Source organism: Neltuma alba, unplaced genomic scaffold (assembly GCF_004799145.2).
Source record: "Neltuma alba isolate B1F8T4 unplaced genomic scaffold, ASM479914v2 tig00000396_pilon, whole genome shotgun sequence".
NCBI lineage: Eukaryota > Viridiplantae > Streptophyta > Magnoliopsida > Fabales > Fabaceae > Neltuma > Neltuma alba.
The window spans coordinates 49,190-59,251 of record NW_021632034.1 but is presented as its reverse complement, the minus strand read 5'-3'; positions in this window follow the sequence as shown (position 1 = coordinate 59,251).

The window sequence follows — 10,062 nt, the reverse complement described above, 5'->3', positions numbered from 1 at the left end:
TCCTGGTCTCCCCTAGTTAATTGAACCCTCTGAGTCACTATTACAGCCACAACAAGCCATTCTACTCAGTCCTACATTATAATAGTCAAACCATCAATAATTAGACAGTAGTATTCTTCTTCAACAATATGTCAATTTTCATTTTAACTGACATATTAACTAAGCAGAGCGTTCTATCTTATGCCAGAACCTCCGCTCTGATACCAAAAATGTTGCACCTTACTATCGTATTCACTTAGGATTTAATTAAAACAATTTTAGACCACCTTGGATGGTCTTGGGCTAAAAAATCCATGAAAAACGCTGATTTTCGGATTTTTACTGTTCATCAGGTAAAAATCCAGTTTTCTGGCCCAACTTCAAAAATTCATAACTTAATCTAGAAAAATCAAAATAGAGTGGTTCAAAATTCTATAAAAATATATTTGAATGCTTTTTCAAGAAAAAATAATCTTATGAACCAATTCCATTGGAAAAAAGCATCAGGTTTTTGTGAAATTCACCTCTGTCCATTTGGCAAAAATCCTTTTTCCAGATTCTGAACCTTAACTTTGAAAAATCATTAAAAATTGTGTAGTTGGCCGTTTTTAACGTGCTGCCTATCAATTTGAAGCTTAGGACGTGAACGTTAAGCATAGCCAATTTCGTGTGGAAATTCTTTTTGTAACTTAATAAAACGTGGCTCTAAACTAACATCCTGCTTAGAGATTACAGCACCAACCATTGATACTTATACATAGCCAAATGTCCACGAGTTTTTATGGTGTGACATCATAATTTAGCCTTCAATCTGCAGCTTGCACTTGGGAGTTTTAGGCCCTAAAATGTTAGATTATATTTGGGGGATGAGATTTTAAGAAATTCCAGTAGCAAGATCAATCAACCAAAACATTAACATGCATCAATTACAAGCATTCCAACCTTTTGCTATTAATAGGGAACTACTTTACCTCATACATGTAGCACTCTAACATGCAATAGCCAAGGGACATAAAGTAAGGAGTATAGCTACATAATCATCATCATCATCATAATTTAGTTCAACCACATAATAGCACATGAAATTGCATAGCAATCAATGCAACACTCAACATTAAGGTAAATTAAATCTTACTACCTTGATCCAATGCTCTTTGATTTTCTTGTTCTCCTTTCTTTCTTCCAAAAATGCCAAACCCTAACATGGAAATCCATAAAAAAGGCAGCATGATAAACCCTAAAAATTCTCTCTTGACTCATTCCTACATGATTTTTCATGTAGATTCCAAATATCTACTTGGATTTAACAAAATAAATTTCCTTCTTTCAGTTTCAGCTTGACTGAACCATTTGGGTTAAAAATCCAAAAATTGCAACTTTGATTCTATGGCTTAGGTTTACCTTACACTATTTTCCATGTTGAACACAATGGAAGCCTCAAAACTTTGAAAAACAAATCCTAGGGTTTAGATCTTGCTATGGCCGAAATGAACTTTAAGAGAGATATCAAAGAAAACACTTCAAAAACAACCTACAACCACTTGTAACCACCAGGATCTATCATGCTTTGAAGTGTTTTAGCAAGATTGAACCATAGAACTTCCTCCTCTACAATATATATGTTTTGTCTAGCATCAAAAGAGAAGGGAACTATGATTTTCAACCATACAACTCAAGCAATCAAAGCAAGAAACATCTTAGAACAACTTACCAAGCTTGAATCTTAGTTGGATGATCAAAGTTGCTCCCTTTCTCTTGATTTCTTCATCAAGCTCTCTCTTTTTCCCTCTCTTCTTGCCTTGGCCGAAGTACTAACCAGATTTAGGGGGAGGAAGAGCTCATTAATATGCACAAAATATTCCACCAACCATCATTAATGATTTGCCAAGTGTCATAAGCCTACTTAATCTTAATCCTCTCTCTTAATTAACTTAAATCATAATGTAATTTAATTCCAAAGTCAAGATCCTCTCCACTGGTAGCTTGACACTTGGAAAGCTTTAATTACCATCCATTGAAGGCTTGACAAGTGGCAACTTATAGGCCAAGCAAAGTGCAAGACTCTGATTAACATTTTATCGGTGCACTTTTACTCCGGGTTTAACTTCTTTTCTATAATTGCAGTGCTCTGGCCTCTGTAATTATTTTCTGTCAGATCTTTAAATTATTCTCCTCATTTTTATCTTCCCAAATTGTGCTCTTTGTCTCAAATTTAATTTCTCAATACTTAAATAGAAAGGAAAACTAATTTCCTTCTCTTTAGTGATTTTTCCATTTTCCAGAGGAATTGGGAAAAATCTTGGATACTTGAGGGTCTTCTTTTAATTTCATAATCTCTTATAATTTCTTGGGATATCATAGGAATTTTCTTGGGATTTTATTCTTCTTAAAATATTTATTTAGAATTTTCCAAATAAAAGACCTTAAACTAGCTTAAATCGCCCTTAAATTCCTTTGTAATTTCTCTAAAGGTAATTTGGTCATAAAACCAATTTTATAATCCCATATAATTCTCAAGGAACATTGTCCTTATTTTTTCTTAATTTTCTGAGGCTTGGAAATATTTTTCCATAATTATTCTTGACCAATTTTCCTTAATTAGTCAAACTTTTCATAATTGGCTTGGAAAACTATAATAATTATTTTCCACCAAAATTCTTCTATTTCTCCTTGTCATTTTTGACCCTTAATTATTTAGGAATATCCCTATTCCTAAATTTCATATTACTGGATGTGACAGGTTTGGTCTCAACCACTTGACCTACGTCCAGTCCTTAGAATACCTCTGAGTATTTCACTATGCTCCAAGATTAATCGGGCTCTTGGTGCTGCGGTACAACAATTAATTCGCTCAATCACTCCTCCTTACTATCTGTGAGATTACAAACCTGCTCAAGAGTCCACACTTTCACTCAGAAAGTAATTGAAGATGATAGATAAAGCTCTCTCGTAGAGTAAATAAATGAGAATCACTGAAGCTCAGTATTATCAACAACAGAGTATTGAATGGAATAGTAAATTATTAGCAGAAGGTAGCTCATGTATTCAATTCTTGCATTCAATGCTTCTTCGTGCCTTTTATAGTTGAGGAAGTTTAGTAATCGTTAGATGGAAGAGCTTCTAACAGTTGAGAGTTCGGTTGCGTGTTTTCCCAGTTGCAACAATTCTCGCCATTAATGCTTTTGACATGGTAGGTTACATGCTACTAAGCAACCGTTGGATAACCGTTGAACTTTTCTCCGTAATCTGTAACAATACTTTAATCAAATAAGTTTTCCTTGCAGATTATGACTCAAGAACACAACTGAACAAATCAATATTAATTTATTGAAAAATGGAATCAATTAGTAGTTGACAGTATTGAACACGAAATGAACATCCTTGATTGAAGTCATGATCGATGACTGATTGATCAATCAAGTTATCGATCATTCAAAGTGAGAACTTTTAAAACATGTAAAGAACAGTCTCAAGATCACTTTCTATTTTGAGATCCTTAAAATAGAGAATTAACATAATCAAGAAGGCTTAGAAAAGCTCGAAGAGAAATAATCAATGTATTTTGATAGTTACTGTAACTAGTTGAAATAAGTCAATGATCGATCAAGTGATAGATAAATATTTGATCGATCATGTTATCGATAAAGCTGAGTGGTAGAAATATATTTCTAAGGAGTAATGATCGAGTACTTTATTGATAAATAGATGATGGATAAGTTGATCGATAAAAGATCAAGAAAAATATTCTAAGAGAAAAAATCAGACTGTATAATTTATCGAATAGATGATCAATCAGGTGATTGATAAAACAATATCTGAAAGATTTAATTCATAAAAACCAAGAAAGAATTTGATCGATCATGTTATGTAAAAAAGAAGGTTTTAGAAGGTTGGATGATCCATCATTTTATTGATAATTAGATTATCGATCAAGTGATTGAAAAATAACTTATCATAGTAAAACAGTAGGATAATGATGATCAATCATTTGATCAATAAAGTACTGATCGATCAAGTAATTGATAAAAGGCTTTGATAGCAATCTTGAACAAAGCGACAAACAGGTAAGTTATGAAGTAAAGACAGAACAAGTTTATTAAAAAACCATTGATCGATAATGTGATCGATAAATGGTGATTAAGACAAAACATAAAGTGAGTAGAGGGCTTTATCATTTATCTGTCTTTTCAGTGATGACTTAATTATCGATCATGTGATCGATAAATATTTACCAGACTTGTCCCATTATCTGACAGCTATTCGATCATTAGGTTATCGAGCAATTGATCGATAATTTTCAACAGACTTTTATACATAACTGAGTTAACAATGATTGATCAATTGCTCAATCAATATATTATCTACCAAGTTATCGATCAATGTTTCTGCTTAGTTACTTGTTTGTACAGAAATATTATCTATCAAGTTATCGATAATCCCTTGATCGATCAGGTGATCTGTCAACACGGATTCCTTAATTTGTTATCATCAAAACCATAATTCTAACATATATGGGTACCTAAAATGTGATTGTGTTGTTGTAGGTATGTCTCAAAGCATCCAAAACAAATAAATGGTACATTGACAGTGGATGCTCCAGACATATGACAGGTGATACCGAGAAGTTCACATTACTCAAACTGAGAGAAGGAGGCAAAGTGAGCTTTAGTGGCAATCAATCTGGAAGAATTGCTGGAATCAGAGAAATAGGAAGTGACAAAAGGATGAAGGTTGAAGATTTGTACTACGTAGAAGGTTTATGTCACAACCTGTTCAATGTCAGTCAGAGTACTGACAAAAACTACTGGGTGATCTTCGATTTAGAGGAATGCCTATTCATAAGCAAAGATGACTTACCACTGAAGAAGGAAGAATTGAACGTAAAATTGAGATCTCCAAGGGACAGTAATTGTTATACTATTCAAATTGATTCAAAACTTTCTAACAACTATTTTATTAGCAAAAAAGAGGAATGTTGGCTTTGGCATAAACATCTTGCATATGTTAACATGAATCAACTTTCATAATTAACAAAAAGGGACTTGGTTATTAGTTTACCTAAAATTCAATACGAACATGATATTATTATCGATGCTTGTTAGAAGGGTAAACAAACAAAGTTCTCATTTAAATTAATGAAGACAGTCTTAACTGAAAGATTATTCCAAATGCTTCATATGGATTTGGTTGCTTCGTTAAGAGTCAAAAGTTTCAGTAGAAACTTGTATACTCTTGTGATAGTTGATGACTATTCGAGATTCATCTGGACTCTGTTTCTTTCCTCTAAAGATGAGACATTTAATGCATTCATCATTTTTGCCAAAAAGGTCTAAAATGAGAAAGGTATTTCTATTATGTCAATCAGGTCTAGTCATGGAGGAGAATTCGAGAACAACGAATTCGTAGATTACTGTGACGAGCATAGGATTAACCACAATTTCTCAAGACCAAGAACTCCTTAATAGAATGGAGTTGTGGAAAGAAAGAACAGAGTGCTCACAGAAATGGCAAGAGCAATGCTGAATGAGAAAGGTATTTCACAAGTGTTCTAGGCTGAACCAATGAGCACGATCTACTATATTTCCAATAGAGCTTACATCAGAACATTACTCAGGAAAACTCCATATGAGCTGTACAAAGGAAGGAAGCCTAACCTGACTCATCTAAAGATCTTCAGGAGTAAGTGCTACATTCACAACAACAATAAAAAAATCTTGGTAAATTCGATCCTAAAGTTAATGAAGGTTTATTTGTTGGTTACTCTAATCGTAGTAAAGCTTATAGGGTTTTCAAAAAACATACATTCACTATTGAAGATTCAATACATTTGTGTTTACCAAAGCTGAGTCGATTTCAAAACCTCTAGATGATAATGCTGAGATCATTTTAAATTTTGAAAAATTGAATTTAAACAAATCTGCAAACAAAGTACCTTCAAAAGAGTTTTTAGAAAACAAGGATGATTCAAATGAACCTCTTTCACAAGAAAATTTAGAACAGGCTAAAGCTTGGAGACATAATAGAAATCATCCCTTGGAACAAGTTATTGGTGAAGTAAATGAAGGGGCCAAGACCTAGAGACAAGTGTTCAATGAAGTGTGTTTCTCTGCATTTATTTCACATATTGAACCAACCAATGTTAATGAGGCTCTATCTGATAAATTCTGGATAGTAGCAATGTAGGAAGAGTTGAACCAAATTTGAGAGAAATCAAGTTTGGGAGTTAGTACCCAGACCTAATAACCATCCAGTCATAGGCACCAAATGGGTATTTAAAAATAAGCTCGATGAATCTACACAAATCCTCAGGAACAAAGCCAAACTAGTAGCTAAAGGCTATAATCAGGAAGAAGGTATTGATTATGAGGAAACATATGCTCCAGTAGCTAAATTAGAAGCCATACGAGTACTCTTAGCCTTTGCTTGCATAAAAGATTCCAAATTATATCAAATAGATGTTAAAAGTGCATTTTTGAATGGTTATATTTTGGAAGAAGTTTTTATCGAACAGCCTCCTAGTTTTGAAGATTTCAATTTCCCTAATCACGTTTACAAATAGAAAAGGGCTTCATATGGTTTAAAATAAGCTCTTAGAGCTTGGTACAAACGGCTTAGCAATTTCCTGATAGAAAAAGGTTTTGAAAGAGGCAAAGTGGACGCTACACTTTTCATCAAAAGAAGTAGAAAGGAACTATTAATTGTTCAAATTTACATAGATGATATTATATTCGGAGCTACTAATGAGGATCTCTGTCAAGAATTTACTAAGTTAATGCAAGGTGAGTTCAAGATGCCAATGATAAGAGAATTAAACTTCTTTCTGGGACTGCAAGTCAAGCAGAAGAGAAATGGCATATTCATATCCCAGACGAAATATCTTAAGGGGTTACTAAGAAATGTGGATTAGAAAATACTAAAAGTGTGAAGACTCATATGAGCTCAACCATATCACTAGATGCAGACGAGAAAGGCAAAGACGTGAATCTAACCATATAGAGGAATGATAGGGTCATTACTCTACCTAATAGCAAGCAGACCAAATATTCAATTCAGTGTGGGAATGTGTACAAGATATCAATCAGCCCCTAAGGAATCACATCAAGAAGCCATCAAGAGAATCCTCAGATATCTTGTCGGAACACAAAATTTGGGAATCTGGTATCCGAAGAAAGGAGCAGACTATCTAATGGGATACTCAGATGCTGATCATGGAGGTTATAAGATAGGCAAAAAGAGTACCAATGGACAATGCCAATTTATGGGAGGATGACTTGTCTCGTGGTCAAGCAAAAAGCATAATACTATGGCAATATCCTCCACAGAATTAGAATATGTTGCCACTGCCAACTTTGTGCCCAGATTCTATGGTTAAAACAGCAACTACAAGATTTGGCAATCAACTTAAAGGAAATTCCAATTCTGTGTGACAACACAAGCACAATAAGTATGTCCAAGAATCCAGTTCACCATACCCGAACCAAGCATATTGATGTTCGACATCACTTTATTTGAAACCATGTTCAAAAGAAAGATGTTAAGGTAGAATTCATTCCTACTAAATATCAAATAGCAGATATTTTCACGAAGCCTCTCGATCAACAGAAGTTCAATTACTTCAGAAGAGAATTAGAAATGGTAAATCCCAATGAGTTGTAAGAAATCTCACATTATCTCTTTAGTTTGAGTCTTTAGATTTAAACTTTTGATGATTAAAAGACTAACTTAAGCATCAGAGTGTATAGAAATTTGTTTTGTAGGAAGCTCTGTTTTGTCATGGAAAAATAGAGGTGAATAGAGTATGGTATGATCGATGAAGACATCAATAATTAAATATTGAATTGGCATGAGTTATCGATCAACTTATCAATAAACAAGGAATATGGAATTGACCAAAGATGATGGAAAGAAAATTATCAATAAGCTGTTCGATTACTCAATTATCGATCGACATATCAATCAACAGAAATGAAGAATTTTAGTCAAATCAGTCAAATAAGTAAGAATTATCCATAAGCCTATCGATAAACTATTAATCGATCAAATAATTGATAAACCTGACCAAGTATGCACTTTTACTTAACATTTATTGATAACGTGATCAATAATTCATTATTCGATAGCTTGATCGAAAATTGCCTTAGTGTTCTTGCTTGTTCTTCCTATTAATCGAACACGTGATCGATAACTTGATTGATAAATTTAGTGTTTATGACGTTCAGATTTTAAAAAACCCCATCAGTTATTGCAACCCTAGTTCGATAAAACCGTCACCCCTGTTTCACGTAACATTTAGATTTTCACTGTTTCATCAAATTTCTTACTCCTTTCCACTCGAAATCACTCCCTAAGCTATTTCAATCCTTGATAAATCTCTCAAACCCATAAAACACTGAACATTCTTTAAAATCTCTTCTAGACAACGAGAAATGGTGAGAGTTAAGGAACTGAATGTTAGCCAAGAGGAAAGCACTGAGAAACAAACCCAATCCAAAGAAACTACTCTCTTGACCACAAAGAAAAGATACAAACTGAAAGTGAGGGAAGAACCTTAAAGAAAATAGGCGTATTAAAGATATGAGAAAGTCAAATTGAAAGCTCTGAGCAACCCGTCGCTCAGAGAAAATCTCCACCATCAAAGTCTAAATCTAAGCTACCAATGGTTAACAAGGAGTCCGAAATAGAATCTGATGATAAAGCTTCAGTTCAGAAAGTTGTGTCCCCAAACAATCGAGATAGAGGAAACAAAAAGCAAGTGAGGGTGTGTCGTGCCAAGTTCCTGCCCAAGGTACTCCATCTAAATCATCCGAGTTTTTGGTTGGGAATCTGAATAATGATGTGAACATGGCTAAGTTTAAGGCAGATTTTGCAAACCGTAAGCTTTGCCTTGTGGTTTTTGTTGATATAAAAGGCTTGAAGAAAAATGAGAAAATCAATTTGGACTTGAGTAATCCACTTGAACTCTATTCCAATTGGTTGATCATTAAAGGAGAATACTACCCAGAAGTGGTTAAAAGATTCTATTGCAACATAGAATCTGTAGAGGAATATGATGAACAAGATAATCTGGTAAATGATTATCTAAAAATCAAACTAAGAGGCAAAACCTTCAATCTCACTAGTGCCAAGCTAAATGAACTGTCAGGAACCCAAGAATTTTTGAGGGGAGGTGACATGAATGACATTAAAGCTTACAAGACTTGAATGCAGAGTGATGACTACCCAGGGGAACTAAATTTTCTACCAAAGCAAATACGTGATTATTACAGAATAATCCACTATATCTATTCAAGGAGTATGGTCAATAAATCTGAGAGTTTCTCATATCTGAACCGAGATGATTACTTTTTGTTGGCCAGAATAATCAGAGGAGAAAAGATCAACATTAGGGATCTGATTTTTAATGAAATGAAGGACTTTGTTCTTAAAAAGTCCAAGTCTACACCAATCCCTTATCTCAACTGGTCACCTATCTACTTCAAGTACATAACATTGCACCCCTTGAGCCAGGAGAACTTAAAGTAAAGGTTCCTGTATTTGGCATTAATCAACTCAAAAAAATGAGAATCCCCGTGCCATTCAGACCATCACAAAAACTGACACACAAGGAAAAAGGAAAACAACCAGTGCCCAGCAGTTCCAGACTACAGGATGAAGCAGAATCTACTGCAGCTCCCTCTTACACCTCTGGACCTTCATTCATAGAGAGATCAATCAAGGAAATGTTCTAGACTGAGCTCTAAGATTTTAAGAGGAGAGTTTATGATACAGCCAAAGAATATGGGCAGATATCTGATAGGAAGTTTGAGGGTCTTTGCACAGTCCTACATCTTTGTCGTTAGGCCATGGTTGTCTTAGAAAAGGAGGTTTCCCAGAGATTTGACTGTGTTGAAAAGGAGATCAAAGAGTTGAAAGGGATGATAGCCTCTCTCTACAACAATTTCTCTGCACCAAGCACCTCCTTCAGCTTTAAGGATCTTTTATCCTATCCACCCTCTCTTCCTTGTCCTGTTCCTGAACCAACTTCCTCACCTATCTCTATCTCTACCGAAATTAGCCTAAAATAGGCAGACCAGACCCTTTTTG